We start from the raw sequence: 14,280 nt of genomic DNA, 5'->3' as shown, positions 1-14,280 counted from the left end.
GCGCGGCTGCGACGGGCGTCCCGTTCCGTCCCGCGTCCACGTCCTGCTGTCACCGCCGGGCCGAGCGGATCGGAACGGGACACCCCAATCTCCCTCGGATCCAAGCGACGTTCGGGGAAGAGCGGCGTTACAACGTTAATGTTAACGCGCGGCGAGGTGACTTCCGCATCACGAGCCCCTCACCGAGAGGTGAACGATCGCAGCGGGGAGGTGGGTGGCGGGGGGGGGTGAGAAAGAAAGAGGGGGAAAGAGTGAGAGAGAAGGGGGAAGTGGGGAGGGGGGCGAGAGTGAGAAAGAAGGAGAGAGGAGAGAGAGACAGAAAGATCAGTCACTAGGCCTTGACAGGGACGTCACACATCTGCAGTCTTCTGACACGTGTGTGTGTGTGTGTGAGAGACAGAGAACTTTCATGTGTTTTACCGAAAAGAAGCCATGTGTTTGCTTTCCAAAAGCTGCGTTCATGGGCATCCTTCACAATTTGTCATATATTTAGCTTTTTGTCATATTTCCAGGACACACTGAGCCCCCCCCCCTCCCACCGTGTCCCCCCCTCGACCCCCGTGAGCCTCTCTGTCTCAACATTTTTATTTATTCACTCATAACTTCATTCATTAATGTAGTCACAGTGATTTACCCTTTTATACTGCGGGATAATTTTTACTGTATCACTTCATTAAAAGAGTGGGAATACAGTAGAGAACAGTGTAAAAACTGAGTATTTTTGTCATGAACTTGAAACATTATTACAGAGCGATTAACGAAGGGAAACTACTTTATTACGTTGTCTTCTAACTACTGTTTACCGCTGAAGTAACTGTGTCGATTTTAATGGGATTTGTTGATATTTTATCATAAATCGGTGTCAGTTCTAGAGCTCAGGAGTATAAAATAAACTGTACCGTGAATTAACGGTAATTACGTGTTTGAGTTGTCAAAGCTGACCTTACGGGGGGAACTTTCCCAGGACTGTGTGTGGGGAAGACGGTCGAATGAGAGAGCATACTGGTAGCATACTGGTCTTGAGCACAGCTACCTTTGTACCCATAGGTTGCAGGTTCAGATTCCACTTCCAGCTATAGTACCCTTGAGTGAGGTACTTGACCTCAGTTACTCCGGTAAAATTATCCAGCTCTGCAGAAGGGGAAATGTAAGTATGTTATGTTAACTTTGTAAGTTACATTGGAGGAAAGTGTCAGCTAAATGAGCAAAAGTGCGAGAGCAGGAGGTGGGATTTGAACCCGGCTCCTTAGATTGCAAGGCAGCAGCTCCACTGCCTGCTACCGTCACCTTCCTGCTTTTAATGGGCCTCAAAATTTCCCCAAATTAAACTGGTGACATTTAAAAACAGTCGCGTTAATGTGCTAAAAAACGTACCGAGCTGTTATTTGCTCGGACTCAGCAGCAGATGCTACACGGCAGAATTCGTGACGAATCCGCTGTGGACCCCGACCCACAGGGACAGCTCCTCATAGACTCATTATGTGGATTGAGTCCTCCACCGCTACGCCCCCTAGTGCCTCTTCAGCTCCTGCGTAGGTTTGCAGACTAGTGGCATCGCTTGGCTGATGGTCAGACTGAAGCAGCCAGGTCAACACCCACCTGATGTGTGACTCCCCCCCAGTGCAGCAAAGGCTGCTCCCCATGAACAGGGGCACCCAAGAGACGTCTTTCTCCTCACAAATATTCCCTAACCCTCCCCATGCTCCTTCGCTTCAGTCAAAACTTGTTTTTATTCCCCCCTCTGGCTTCTCCTCCTTCTCTCGAGCCCTCGGTCGCGGCCGCGGGGTCCTCCCATGAGGCTTCGGCGTTTGTCTCCGTACACCACCCTATATAAATGAAAGCGAGCGTTAGCAGCGGCCCTTTGCCCCCCCGGATGCTGGAGCGGGAGGAGGGGCCCGCTCCCTAATGGTCCCGTGAGCACAGCTCCTGGGGGGCGCCGGTAGACTCACAACGACCTCCCCACATGCGCCGTTCCACCAGAAACAAAGTGTCCAGCGCTCAAATGTTTCATATTCAGATGCAGAATGGAAATGAGCGGAAATATGTATTTGGCGGAATGCTGACATGCCGTAGGACGCGAGCACTGCGGGTTTATCTGTGTCGAGAAACGGCCTCCATAATTCACAGCTGACCCAGGTGCCCCTCTGTTTATACTTGACGATGAATATTTAAGTCGTTTCCCAGCGCTCCAGCTGGGCCGCCCTGCGCTGTGCCGCCCGTCAGATGCCACCGATAATAACGTTCCAATTTTCAGCCTCCCGCCTCAACTGAGCACATTTTAGGATCCTGCCGAGCCTTTAATGTACACGTGAAATATAGCAATCCAGCGCCACCGAAATGCCAAATCGGTTTCACGCATGGCCACGGCCCATCCGAAACGCCGTGTTCCGACGCCTTGCAGCTCTGGAGGGGGGGGGAGTGGCACGATACATTAACTTGAGGACACGTCTCTGGAAAATTTCTTCAGAATTTCAAACTTTTCTGCCGAATTTTCCTAAATATTTGACACAGACAATTGTTTCAGTCTTAAATGGAATATATTCATATGGATGTTTTTTGCTTTAATACGCGGCTCCACCGGAGGCCCAGGAAAAGTGCAGTTCCACCTCCTGCACAAACCCAGCGAAGCGTGATAAAATACATACGAGATAAATATTAACACGTATGTACAGATGTGCGGAATCGTTGCAAAGGTACTGCCGTGAGGCACCGAAATCACATTAAGAATAATCTCCCCCACCCTATCAGTTGGATATATGACTTATGCTTAAAATTCCTTGACTTTGCTGACTGAGGGGGCGAATCTTTACCCCGTCGTTTCTGCACAAAGGATGAGGAACAGCCATTATTCCCATCCTTTATACGGCACCGAGAGGCTCTATGGGTTCACACCAGCGTGGAGAGTCAGGGTTCCTCAGCGCTGGGCACAAAGGTCACTTCAGCTGCATAATAATGACCAAATTATTGCCCAGCCAGGAAAAGCGCAGCAGTGATTTAACTGGAGTTGCGGCGCCCCCTGGCGGCGGTGTGTGGCAGCGCTCGAAGTCTTATTTCAAGTGTCGGGGACGCGCTGCGTTCTCTAAGAGTGTGGAACTCGACGAGCCTTTAAAAAAGGACTGTAAGTGTGTGAGCTTTATGTTCAGATTTGGCTGGAAACCAGAAACGCACTTTGAAAACTCAGAGTGGAACATCACAAACACTGGCAGAAGCCACTGGTCCTGGTGAGCCAGGAGCCTAACCCAGCCACACGGGGCAGAGGGCCGGAGGGGACACACCCAGGACGGGATGCCAGTCCATCTCAAGGCATCCCCCATGGGACTCGAACCCCAGACCTGCCATCGAGCAGTCCCCAGCCAAACCCACTGTGCTACCACGGCCCTCTAGAGCACAACCTGACTCTTATAAAAGTGTAATTCGAGTAACATAAGCAATAAAAATGGGCCCGAAAAGACCTCTAACCCAATCGGTGATCAATTGACTAGTAATAACAAAGCTATGAATACAAGTTTAGTTCCAGCATCTGCACTTTTTTATGTTTCAGCATTCAGTACAATGTGAATCAGAGCAAAATACAATTACATCTGTTCACTGAACGGACACTTTTCTTCTTATGGTGCTGTTACACTGTTTTACCCATTTTTACAGCTGGGTAACTTCACAGTATCAGTTCAGGGTAAGTACTGTGATCAAGGGTACTACAGCAGGAGGGGGGGTTTGACCCTGCGACCTCTGAATCCAAGAGCAGCAGTTGTAACCGCTCTGCAGTGCAATGAAATGCAAATAAAAAATACACAAAATAACTTTAATGTGCACTTCCATAAAGGGATGCAGCTGCTAAGAAAAAAAGTTGTTAAAGCTATTAAAATTCTAGCTGTCTAAGGAAAGGGAGGTCAGTGAAACACACTTATCGGAAATGATACCAGGCCTTGCGAATCTCCTTTTACATTTAAATCACTTTTTTTTATTCCAGTCAGAAAACTGTATTTTGCAGCTGTTTCACCACCACGCCATTTCCCAAAATGTCACAGTGCGAGTTTGGACGGGCGAGCGTGCCATTTCTGGGGGAAGCAGACACCACCCGGGGTCCCAAAGGGACACGGCGAATGTCCAGAGCTCCCAGAATAAAGAGGCCCGGAGCAGAGCGCGCCGTGGGCTCCGGGGTCCGCTTAATCCCCCCAGTCCTTTAGCGATGACAAAGAGCGCGGCCACGGCGACTCCACAGTCTTGTTAAATACTGTTTGCTTATGGATCTGGACGATCGATGGATATTGTCTGCATGAGCCGCCTCCGGTCCTGGCGCAAAGCTCGGGCCCCAGACTGCGGCCCCCGGCATTCAGAGATACCATCTTGACTGCCCCCGGTCTCTCTCCGCTAAGGGCGGCGCGTAATTATATTAATGGGCGAACGTGGCCGGCGTGCAGAGCGGGGCCCTGAAAACACTGATCAATTGTTCATTTTACAGAGCTGCTGAGACGTGTCAGAGCTGTCGATATGGGAATTCTTCTGTCTGGTCGTCTCCAGAGTGTGACATCACACTAGTGTGCCCTGCGGCAGCTGGCCTGTCCTCCAAGCACCGACACACCCCAGGGCGCTTCCCCTCGGGGTCTCACTGACGTCCCCCCAGGGTATGTCCTCCGGAGCCCTGCTTCTGGTCGATAACGTCCACCTGGACCCACAATGGATGTACGCCGCAGCTTCGAGAAACACTCCCCCGGCAGAGTGGTGCGGAACCAGACTATTTCGAAAAAGGATGGAAATTGTTTCGAGGGTGAACTTTTGCTGCTTTGATTTCAAAAGCTGCCAGCATACGAATACCTTTGGAATATTAGCAAAACTGAAGATTTTGTGTAAATTGCAGTTTCCAAACCGTCAAGCAGCTGAAAAGTGGGAATCCACGTGTGGCGGAAATCAGCACAGCTGTAAACTTCACTTTCCTCCATCGCTGCTCTGATATAGCGAGGGAAACGCGTGACCCCGTCCCCCTCCGTCGACCAAGACAGCACTTCCTGCGAACGGCGTCCGGGGTAAGAGGGCAGACGTCTCACCGCAGTGACACCACCCACATGGTTTCCAGTCTTGAAAATATTTTTTTCCCCACAAACAATAGCCAAAAAAAAAAAAAAAAAAAAAAAACCTAAAATACAGTCAATTTCTCATCGGCCCAAAGTGGCACATTGGTGCAAGGCCAAGGGATCAAAGATGTGCCTTAAAGCTCCTCCTAAAATCCGCTGCCCCACGCCCACAGACCCCCTGCATGACCACGCATGCATTTGCCTCCACTTATCCGTGCCGAGACCCCCCCCGCCCCCCCTTTCCCTCCAGGCCTGCGGATGCGCTCCGCCGTGATGAGAAGCGCCGTGGAAGCGGCTGTGGCGCAGCGCTCCTCTTGTCCTCTTATTTACCGCGTCCTCGTGCCCCGCAAGGTGCTGCAGTACCACACTCGGGGGGTTAATTGAGTGAAAACACCTCTTTGTCTGAAGAAGTGTGCGATGCACGCGACGGCAGACAACAATTAGAGCAGCTCGCGCGCTCTCTCGACTCACTGCTATTATTAACGGAGAGGTGGATGCGATCGCTTCGCAGGGGCGAATTTTCCTCGCGTGGAAATGCGTCGAGGAAGCGCGTGCTGCTTTTTATTTGTATTTTTCGTTTCATTTTCATCCATCCTGGTTGAGGTGCTGCACCACAGCAATAACACCGGCGAAATCAAAGGGAATTTTATATACCGCCGTTTTCTACTGCGTGTGTGTTTTATTAATAATACAGAACACGATTTTTTTTAAAAAGGAAAAAAAAAGCCGCGAGCTTTATTTGAATTGCAAAACGCCCCGAGTTGAAAGGTGATGAAATACTGCATGTAAGTTTGTCAAAAAATGTGTACAGTGAAGTTCCTATCCGGACATGTGTCAGTCAAGCGTAAAAACCCAAGTGTTACATGAGGTACAGTTTTTTTTTTTTACAATATGAATATTTAGAAATGCGACGCTTTGCGCATTTCCTCGTCTCCGTGGGTGTTCAGTATAACCCCAGCCGGGGGGGGCGCTGGAGAGTCGCTCAGAGAGGCGTCACCCCAAGGCCCCCTGTGCCCCCCCACCCCCACCCGGTCCCAGCGCGTTTCGCAGCTTTGTTACCCATCAATCAGGGGCAGCGGCGGGGGGGCGAATCCACTCCTGCCCTGGGAAAACGGAGCTCGTGTCCGCCCGGCCGCAGCCCGGGTCCCGGCGCGTTATTTATGACCCGCCAAGGCGCGAGACGCCTCGCCCTTGCGCGCGCGCCTTCCCACAAACACCCGGCCGTCCGCGCGATTATTCAACCACGAAACCTTCCGCTGGAGCTGGAAGCGAGAAGAAAGGATGAAGAGGCGGGGTTTCTAGTGCGAGAGGTGATGAATTGGCACGTAGAGGGCAGTTTCGGGGAAGTTTGGGGTGATACAGTGCCGGGCGCTGGAGGGGGGGGAGGTTTGTGGGGGGGGGGGGGGGGGGGGGTGACGACCGGAGGAGAGTCAGACAGTGAGTCGCAGGCGCGCGCTCAGATGTTGCGGGGAGAACCGAGGTCCGGGGGCGGTGTGGGGGGGTGGGGTGGGGTTGGGGGGTGTGGAGGGGGGGGTTGAAAGTAGGAGTGTAATCTCTGTAGGATTAACTGCTCTGCTTGACTCGAAACGCGCCTGTCAATGAGAATTAAGTCGCCGAAACCCTTTTCATTCCCAGCGCCGGGCTCCGTTACTCGAACCCTCCTCACCCTCTGGGGGGAACAAAGTGCCCGGACCGGATGTGTCAAAAGCAAAAGAGAGATGAGAAAAGTGGAAAAAAAAGAGAGATTCTACACTCAGAAAATGGGGATGGGATCCGCGGGGTGGGGTTGTGGGGGGAGGGGGGGGGCTGCGGGAATGCGGGTGTATTAAATGAAAAGAAGTGAGTCCAAAGCAGGAGCGATTATTAGTGCGGGCGGTGCGGGGTGCGATGCATGGGGGTGGGGGCGGCGGAGCGCACCGTCACTCCAGGTAAAAGGGCAGCGCGAGCCGAACTGCACCGGGCGCGAGGCGCTGCGCGGTTTCCAGCGAGTCTCCCGATCGTGCTCATTGATGTTCTTTATGTTAAATGATGAACCCCCCCCCCCCCCCCCCACCAGCACCACCACCCCCCACCCCCGCTCAAGAGACAGAGCCGAAAAGACACGACCCGCGTTCATTCGCCTCCTCCCTCTTTAAGGGTCTCTTTTAACTCCAACTCGGCATTAAATCCGTGTCAGAAACTCGTTCGGTCAGATCGTTCCTCCAGAAACTAGTCGATAGAGAAGAAGAGGAACAACTGTGTTCACCCCCCAACCCCCCACCCCCCAGATGCCAAATTACCTTTAATAAGCAGGTAAACTGGTGGTTTGATGCGCATCCCTCTCTCAGAAATCACTGCATGCGCACTGTGACATAAAACACACATGAAATGAACCTTCCGCGGTCCCCCGGATGGCACGATGACCACAATCACACTTCCCACACGAAACGGGGATGGAGAGGAGGCCAGCGCGAGGCGAGCGCGAGAACACGCGTCCTCTTACCTGAATGCGCGCACCTGTCTGGAGCCGCTCCGATCCCCGCAGACGGATTAACAATCCCAGTGGATCGCCGCTCTCCCACTTTCACTTCTTCTTCACTTCACATATGTTCATGTCCGAAGGGAGGGACGATCTCCAGATCTGTCCATCGCGCAGAGCGGGGGTCTCCTGGCGGACCTCTGGTCTGGAGCGGCTGCTGTGAAGCCGGGATGCTGAGATGCTGGGATGCTGGGATGCCTGGTTGCCACAAAGATACTTCTATCTGTTTCTTTTTTTTTTTAATTGAGAAGTTGCTCTTCACACGAGGGACATCGTACCGTTTCTTCTCACGCAGGGACAGGCGCCAAGGCAGAAGGGAGGTTAGGGTTACATCTGCACCCAAGCAAAAAATAAAATGCGTAAAAATAATTTTGAAAAAAATGGCAAAAAGTGAATAATCCGAGCAGCCTTGTCGCAGGTATCTTTTTATTTTTTTTTAGTGACGGTCCCTGCAACTTCGTGTCATTTCACGCGAGACGCCGGACACTCCGCGCGCCGCTGGAGAGAATCTGAGCGATGCTGGTGCTGATGCTGATGCTGGTGCTGATGCTGATGGTGATGTTTAAGATGATAGCTGCGACGCGCGCGCTCTCCTCCCCAGCTGCGATCGATTTGACGGGAGCCTCGCGGAGCCGCCCTCCCCATTCCGAGCACGTGCGAAACCTCCTCCCCCCCGACCCCCGCGCGCCGCCCGCGCGCGCCCCTCCACCGCCGCCTATCCGCCAACATCCCCACCGGTCCGTTCCGGTGATGTCATGGTTTACAAGTGTTAGCGATGATGATGATGATAATGATGATGATGATGATGTGAAACTGCTGTTGCGAGGGGTTTGGGGGGGAAAAGCTTTTGTTGGATTTCTGATCCTGCTTTAATCTGCATGTTGTCATTTGAAAGAAGACGCACAGGGGAGATATTTGCACCGTGACTCTGCGCGACACCGAAGGAGTAGAAACAGGTTCTTTACACCAGTTACTTTTAAAAACGTGTGAACAAACTCAGGATCAGAGTTACATTCATGTGTCGTTCCCACATCCGACCACAGGTAAAAGAGACACAGGGTAACTAAATATCCACACAGCGAGGTAAAACAAGGGAAGTGTTACTGAGAAGCATCGCTGTGTTTTATTTTTGTTTTCATTTACTTTTGCGCATATTATTTTTACATCTTATTTCAGGGGTTTTCCTCCTTTGAAATCGTAACCTAACCTCTCGGGTTCTTCTCGAGCCATTGCCAAAGACTGGGACCTCGCGGCCGCGCTCTTCGTGCGCGCGCCCACAAAAACCGCACCCCCCACAGCAAAGCGGACCAAATGGACCATCTGTTCCTCCTCATCCTCCAGCCGCCCCCCATTGGGCTCCGACTCAGCAAATTGCTCGCCGAACGGTCGCCTGTAAGACACGCGAATCCTTGAAGGGATCAGCAGATGAGTTCATATCTGCGTCTCATCGTACCGCGCGTGGCCAGTGTGCGGGAACGAGGGTGCGCCTGGCCCCGGGAAGCGGAGCGCGAGCGGGAAGCATGCGGACACCTCTGGGGGGGGGGGGGCGTCACGTCGCTTTTTCCTCCGTTCCAGCACCCACCTGTCTTCTCAACCTCTCCATCTCCGGAGCCAAATGCACGCACCCGCATCCGCGCAGCTCCCCATCGACCGAGGAACTGGGAACGTGGAGTGTCTCGATATCTTCATTATAATTCCCATGTAGGGGGAACACAATCCCAAAATCGCCCCCTGTTGTAAAACACGGATCTGGGGGTGGGGGGTGTCCGACAGCAGCGCTTGGACCGCAATGAGCCCGCGCAGTCAGAGCGGCGGCCCGGTGATGCATTTCCAACGCAAAACACACTTTCCTTCGGCCAGATCTTTATCCAATAAAATATTAATCACAAACAACCTTGCGAGGGCCCATTCGGGAGTCTTCATGACTTATTTCGGCAGCACTATCACCTGGGAGGCTCACAAGATACACATTGGGCGGGAAAACAATCTCGGGGAAAAATGCGGCCCATCTCTCAGGTCCAAAACAAGGCAGAGCGCGAGCATCCAGTGGCCATACAGCTGTGAGTTATCTATGTGTCGGCAGCGCCTGGGCCTTGGGAAAGGCATCTCTGAAATTGAAAATATGTCTCCCGGAAAGTCTGCACCCGCAAAATATGATTTAGAGGCGGACGGAGCTCGGCAACTGCAAGGAAGTGTCATAATTTAAGAGTGATAAAATGCACCTGCCCAAGAACAAAAACCCGATGACATCCAGTAATGCAGTCGTCCCTTAAACGTAGTCAGCTGGAATAGCGTAATGTAAAAATACGTTTGGCTTTTTCAGCGCTCTCCTCACGTCGTTTGCCCTCTTCTCGATGAATATTAATTTCCACTCTTCCATTTTTTCACCATTCATATATGCGACATATGGGGACTCCTGGCACACGTGGGTCGATCTCAGAGAACGGCTCCGCCGATAATGTCCGGACCACCGACGAGCGATCACGTGGAAACACGATGAGCCCACGGAGCCGCAAGGGCCAAACCAACGGAACCCTTTTTTACCTTTGCTTGGAAAAAACTGCATGGCTAATTTACATACAACATTTCCCATTTCTTTAATCTCCGTAAACATGGGTGGTCCTCTGCAAAAGTATAGGAACATTTAACTTTTAATGAAAAACATAGACATTATTTCATTAAAGCTGATCAAAATAGTATACTCAGTCGCTATTAGATTGGAGAAAAAAAAATCTCTGCATATAAATCTGAATTTCTTTGCCAAAATGACAGCGGTTGACGAGTTGCTGTTCTGGATGTAGCAGACAATGAGGTGTTAAGGTCTGTCATCATGTAACCGGAAGGTCTCTGGTTTAAATCCCCCTCCGGCTGAAGAACCCAAATTTTTTTTTTCCATTCAGAAAACCCTGACTGCTCTTGTAACAGAGAAGTTAAATCGAAATGTACTTTGTTCTATCATTCTGACCGGCGCATGAGCTTTGTGACATTTGCTCTTTACAGACATTCATCTCTCGTGTAATTGTTGGGTCCGAAAACCCTTACCTGGACTGCGAGGAGGAAAGGCAGAATACTGAGCAGAGTCGAATTAGGTGCATTTGAGCCGAGGGGCAGGTATCTGGAGGAGCCTGGACCACGGGATGCTCGGAGCAGCCCGTTCCCTCCTTCGCACAAAGCTTTGCACACGTCTGGTCATGAGATGAAAAATATCCTCTTTTCACTTGATCAATATTTCCGCTTTTGCTTTGGAAACACTCTCTGCAAGAAAGGGGCTCAGGCTGTAGAAGATTTTTGTTAAGTGGCGAGTAAAATGAGCTGCAGCTGCTTTATTCAGCACCGTGGTCGGACATATTTCTTCAGGAGAGAAATTAGATTAGGCAAAGATGATAAATAACATATTGGACATTGTGCATAAAGACAAAAGGTATATGGGACTGGTCAGATCATAAAAAACAGGTGGATCTCAGTATTAGGTAGAAGAGAGGAACATTTTATATGCTGCAGCTTATAATATATAACTTTATTTGAACAGGCCTTGAATGTGTATGTATGTGTATATATGCAGTAAATATATATACACACACGGGTTATAGTGACCATATAAATGGGTCATTTTACAAAGCTGGCAATTTTTTTTTCCACATATTGGCCACGCTGTATGTTGACTCCTGTCTGGAAAGTTTTATTTTTATCACAGTGCATTTTTCACCTGGGAGGCAAAACCATCATTTTGTCACCATCAAAAAAAGAAAGAAAAAATGTCCTCATGGTAGATTTCAGTTCTAATGTCACAACTGAACAAGTCAGACATTTTTTCCAAAACGTAAAAATTACCTTATGAGCTACCTCTTCAATAACAGCGTTAAAGAAGCTACGGGGCAGGAGATGCATTTCAAATATTGCTTATTTGGAACATGTGGTTCAGCGGTGCGCGGCGTGTGTCGCAGGCCACTGTATGAAATGCCAGGCAGCCGCACGGAAAACTCTTTTCTTGATGACAAGCCATGGTTTTATTGGAAAACAAGGGAACACGAGTAAACCCCCATTAAAATCCGTGGAGCAGGATATTCGGGGGAAAGAAAAATGGAGCTGCTTCCCTCAGCAGCGCTGAGTAATTCTTATCATTAACTCAGGTAACGGAGAAGGCGATCGTTCTCGGGGCCGCTTGTCAGCCATTACAGACGCAAATTGGAATGGAAATGCGCCGAGATGAAACGTACTGTCGCTGGCCCTTCACAAGTTTATTACCGCGGTGTGGGGGGAGGGGGCAGGGCACACACCCCAGCGTGTAACAAACTGCCCCCTTGCGCGGCTACGGCCTCATCCATCAGCGGCGTGGGGGAGGCGAGTACTCATCCATCCTCCGAGCCTTCCTTCCTCCCACTCATCCTCCAAGCCGTCGCCCCATTCGTCCTCTCCAAGCGTGTGGCAAGAACGAGGGGCCGACGGCTCGCTCTCGTCCCCCCCGCCCGCTTCCACCACGATGCAAGCCCCAGGACCGCCAGATCCGCTCGACGGTCCCAGCTGCATCTGCGCTCACTTGCCAGTCATGATTACCGAACCTGACCAACGAATGAAGATGAACTCGGAGCGAGGTGACGGCAGGATGGTCTCTCGGCACCCTTTCTCAAGGCAGCGTTCCATCTCCCAGCTTCCTTTCCCCGGGAGGTCTCCCGTTTCCTGCCCCCCTGGAGTCGTCTCTCATCTCCTCGTTCTTCTCTTCAGAGCACTTTCCCATCTCCTATCTACCTCCTGCCAGGGTAGTTTCCCAGTCTCCAAGTCTCCTACTCTCCTAGTCTCCTAGTCTTTCAACTGTTCTTCCCAGCACAGTGGAGAATGACAAACTGCCACTGCTCAACACCATTAAAAGCAGGAAAATGTGTTAAATTTACTGCATTACTAAAGGTACTTTAAAGCACTGATTACACCAGCGGCTTAACAGCTTGTCGGATACTGGGGATCAAAAAAATATAAGCAACAGTATTTAACTGAGTTACAGAGAGGCTATCGTGACTCCGGGGAGGGGGCACATTCCTCCTGCACCCCTTCGTTGCACCATGAGTTATACTCCACTTTCTCTGCAAGAGATCGTGTTGTACAATTCTACATTTATTCACAGCAACGATAGTGGTTTTCCTAGAGAAACAAGAACCCTACAGCCTCCCAGGGTACTAACATTTATCTTGAAGTCTCACAGGCCATGTGGGGTTATTTATTTTATCTGCTACAGATCCTTCCTTAAGAGCTCATTGCCTGTAATCTGATAAAAGCCATAAATAGGTACATTCTGCACGCTTCTCTCAGATTACAGCTCTACAGGTCAGCGCTGCAAAAAACCACATTCAGTATTTAGTCTGTGTAATATATAAATCCTTAGAGCAGTGCAACACAGTTTGACCAGCACTTTAACTGCACAAATGCATATTTTCTATAACGTATGGAAGTTGTGTAGAAGTGTTCTTGACTCGGTCAATAGCACATATATGACAGCTATCGCATAAATCAGGACAAGAGTCACCTATTCTTAAAGCAAAGGATGATGGATGGATTAAATGGTACCCATGTGTACATGTCCATTATGTATAATGTATATTATTTTCCCTGTACTGTTTGTCAGAGCCCTATAAGTGGTGTTGCAGCGCCATCTAGTGGACAGACGGTGTCGGTACAACTCTTGCTTCAGTGTCTAGTTTTGAGGTCAACAAGATTTATGGCTGTGACAGTCAGAGTGACCCAAAGCACTGGCCTTTTGTCTAAAGAGCTTTTTTATAGGTGATGTACAACATAAACAAACGAGGACAAATACGGTAAACAATAAGGAAAATTTAAATCCGAAAACCTTTAACAGAGAGGGGTGCGGTGGCACAGTGGGCTTGGCCAAGTCTTTCTCTCTGGTGGGTCTGGGGTTCGAGTCCTGCTTGTGGTGCCTTGCGATGGATTGGTGTCCTGTCCTGGGTGCATCCCCTCTCCCTCCAGCCCTGCGCCCTGTGTTGCCAGGTTAGGCTCCAGCTCGCTGCAACCCTGCTCGAGGCAAGCGGTTTCAGCCAGTGTGCGCGTGAGAGAGAACCTTTAATGGCCATCTAAAGGTCATCTTAAAGGCCATTCATTTGCCTCTTCAAATTTAAAATGCAACTCTTAAATCATTGGCAAAAGAAGAGGACACGTCTTGACGTGATTCTGTAATAATGGTTTTGTTCTGCTTTGAAACATTTGAATTTTATAGAAATAGTGAATTAAATAAAGCAAAATGGTGTTGAACAAGCTCTGCTTCTATAGTGCTCTGTTTGTATTTGAAGCCTTTTGTTGCTGGTGCACTTTTGTTTACCCCAAGTGTCACATGAAAAAACCCCCATCCAAATCCATAAAAGTACATTTAAAGCAAATAATAATTGCAGTGTCATGTTAATCTTTTGCAGCACCAAACTGCTTAATTTTTAGTGCTAAGCTTGTAATATTGTACAATTCAGTGCACAAAAACTGATTTATTAAAAGGTATTACAATAAAGAATAAAAAAGACATTACTGTCCATTGCTACCCTGTCACCAGGCCCAGAAAGTTGAACGTTGAGATCTTTATATTCTTCCTTGGGGCACAAAATCTTTAAATAAAGAATATTAGAGTCAGGAAAAAAAAAAAAAAAACCATAATGTGTCTTTGACAAAATTTATTTTATTAGTCTATAAAAACGTGAC

This window comes from Scleropages formosus, chromosome 22, assembly GCF_900964775.1.
Source record: "Scleropages formosus chromosome 22, fSclFor1.1, whole genome shotgun sequence".
In the NCBI taxonomy this organism is placed as follows: Eukaryota; Metazoa; Chordata; class Actinopteri; order Osteoglossiformes; family Osteoglossidae; genus Scleropages; species Scleropages formosus.
Note: the sequence above shows the minus strand (reverse complement) of the source record.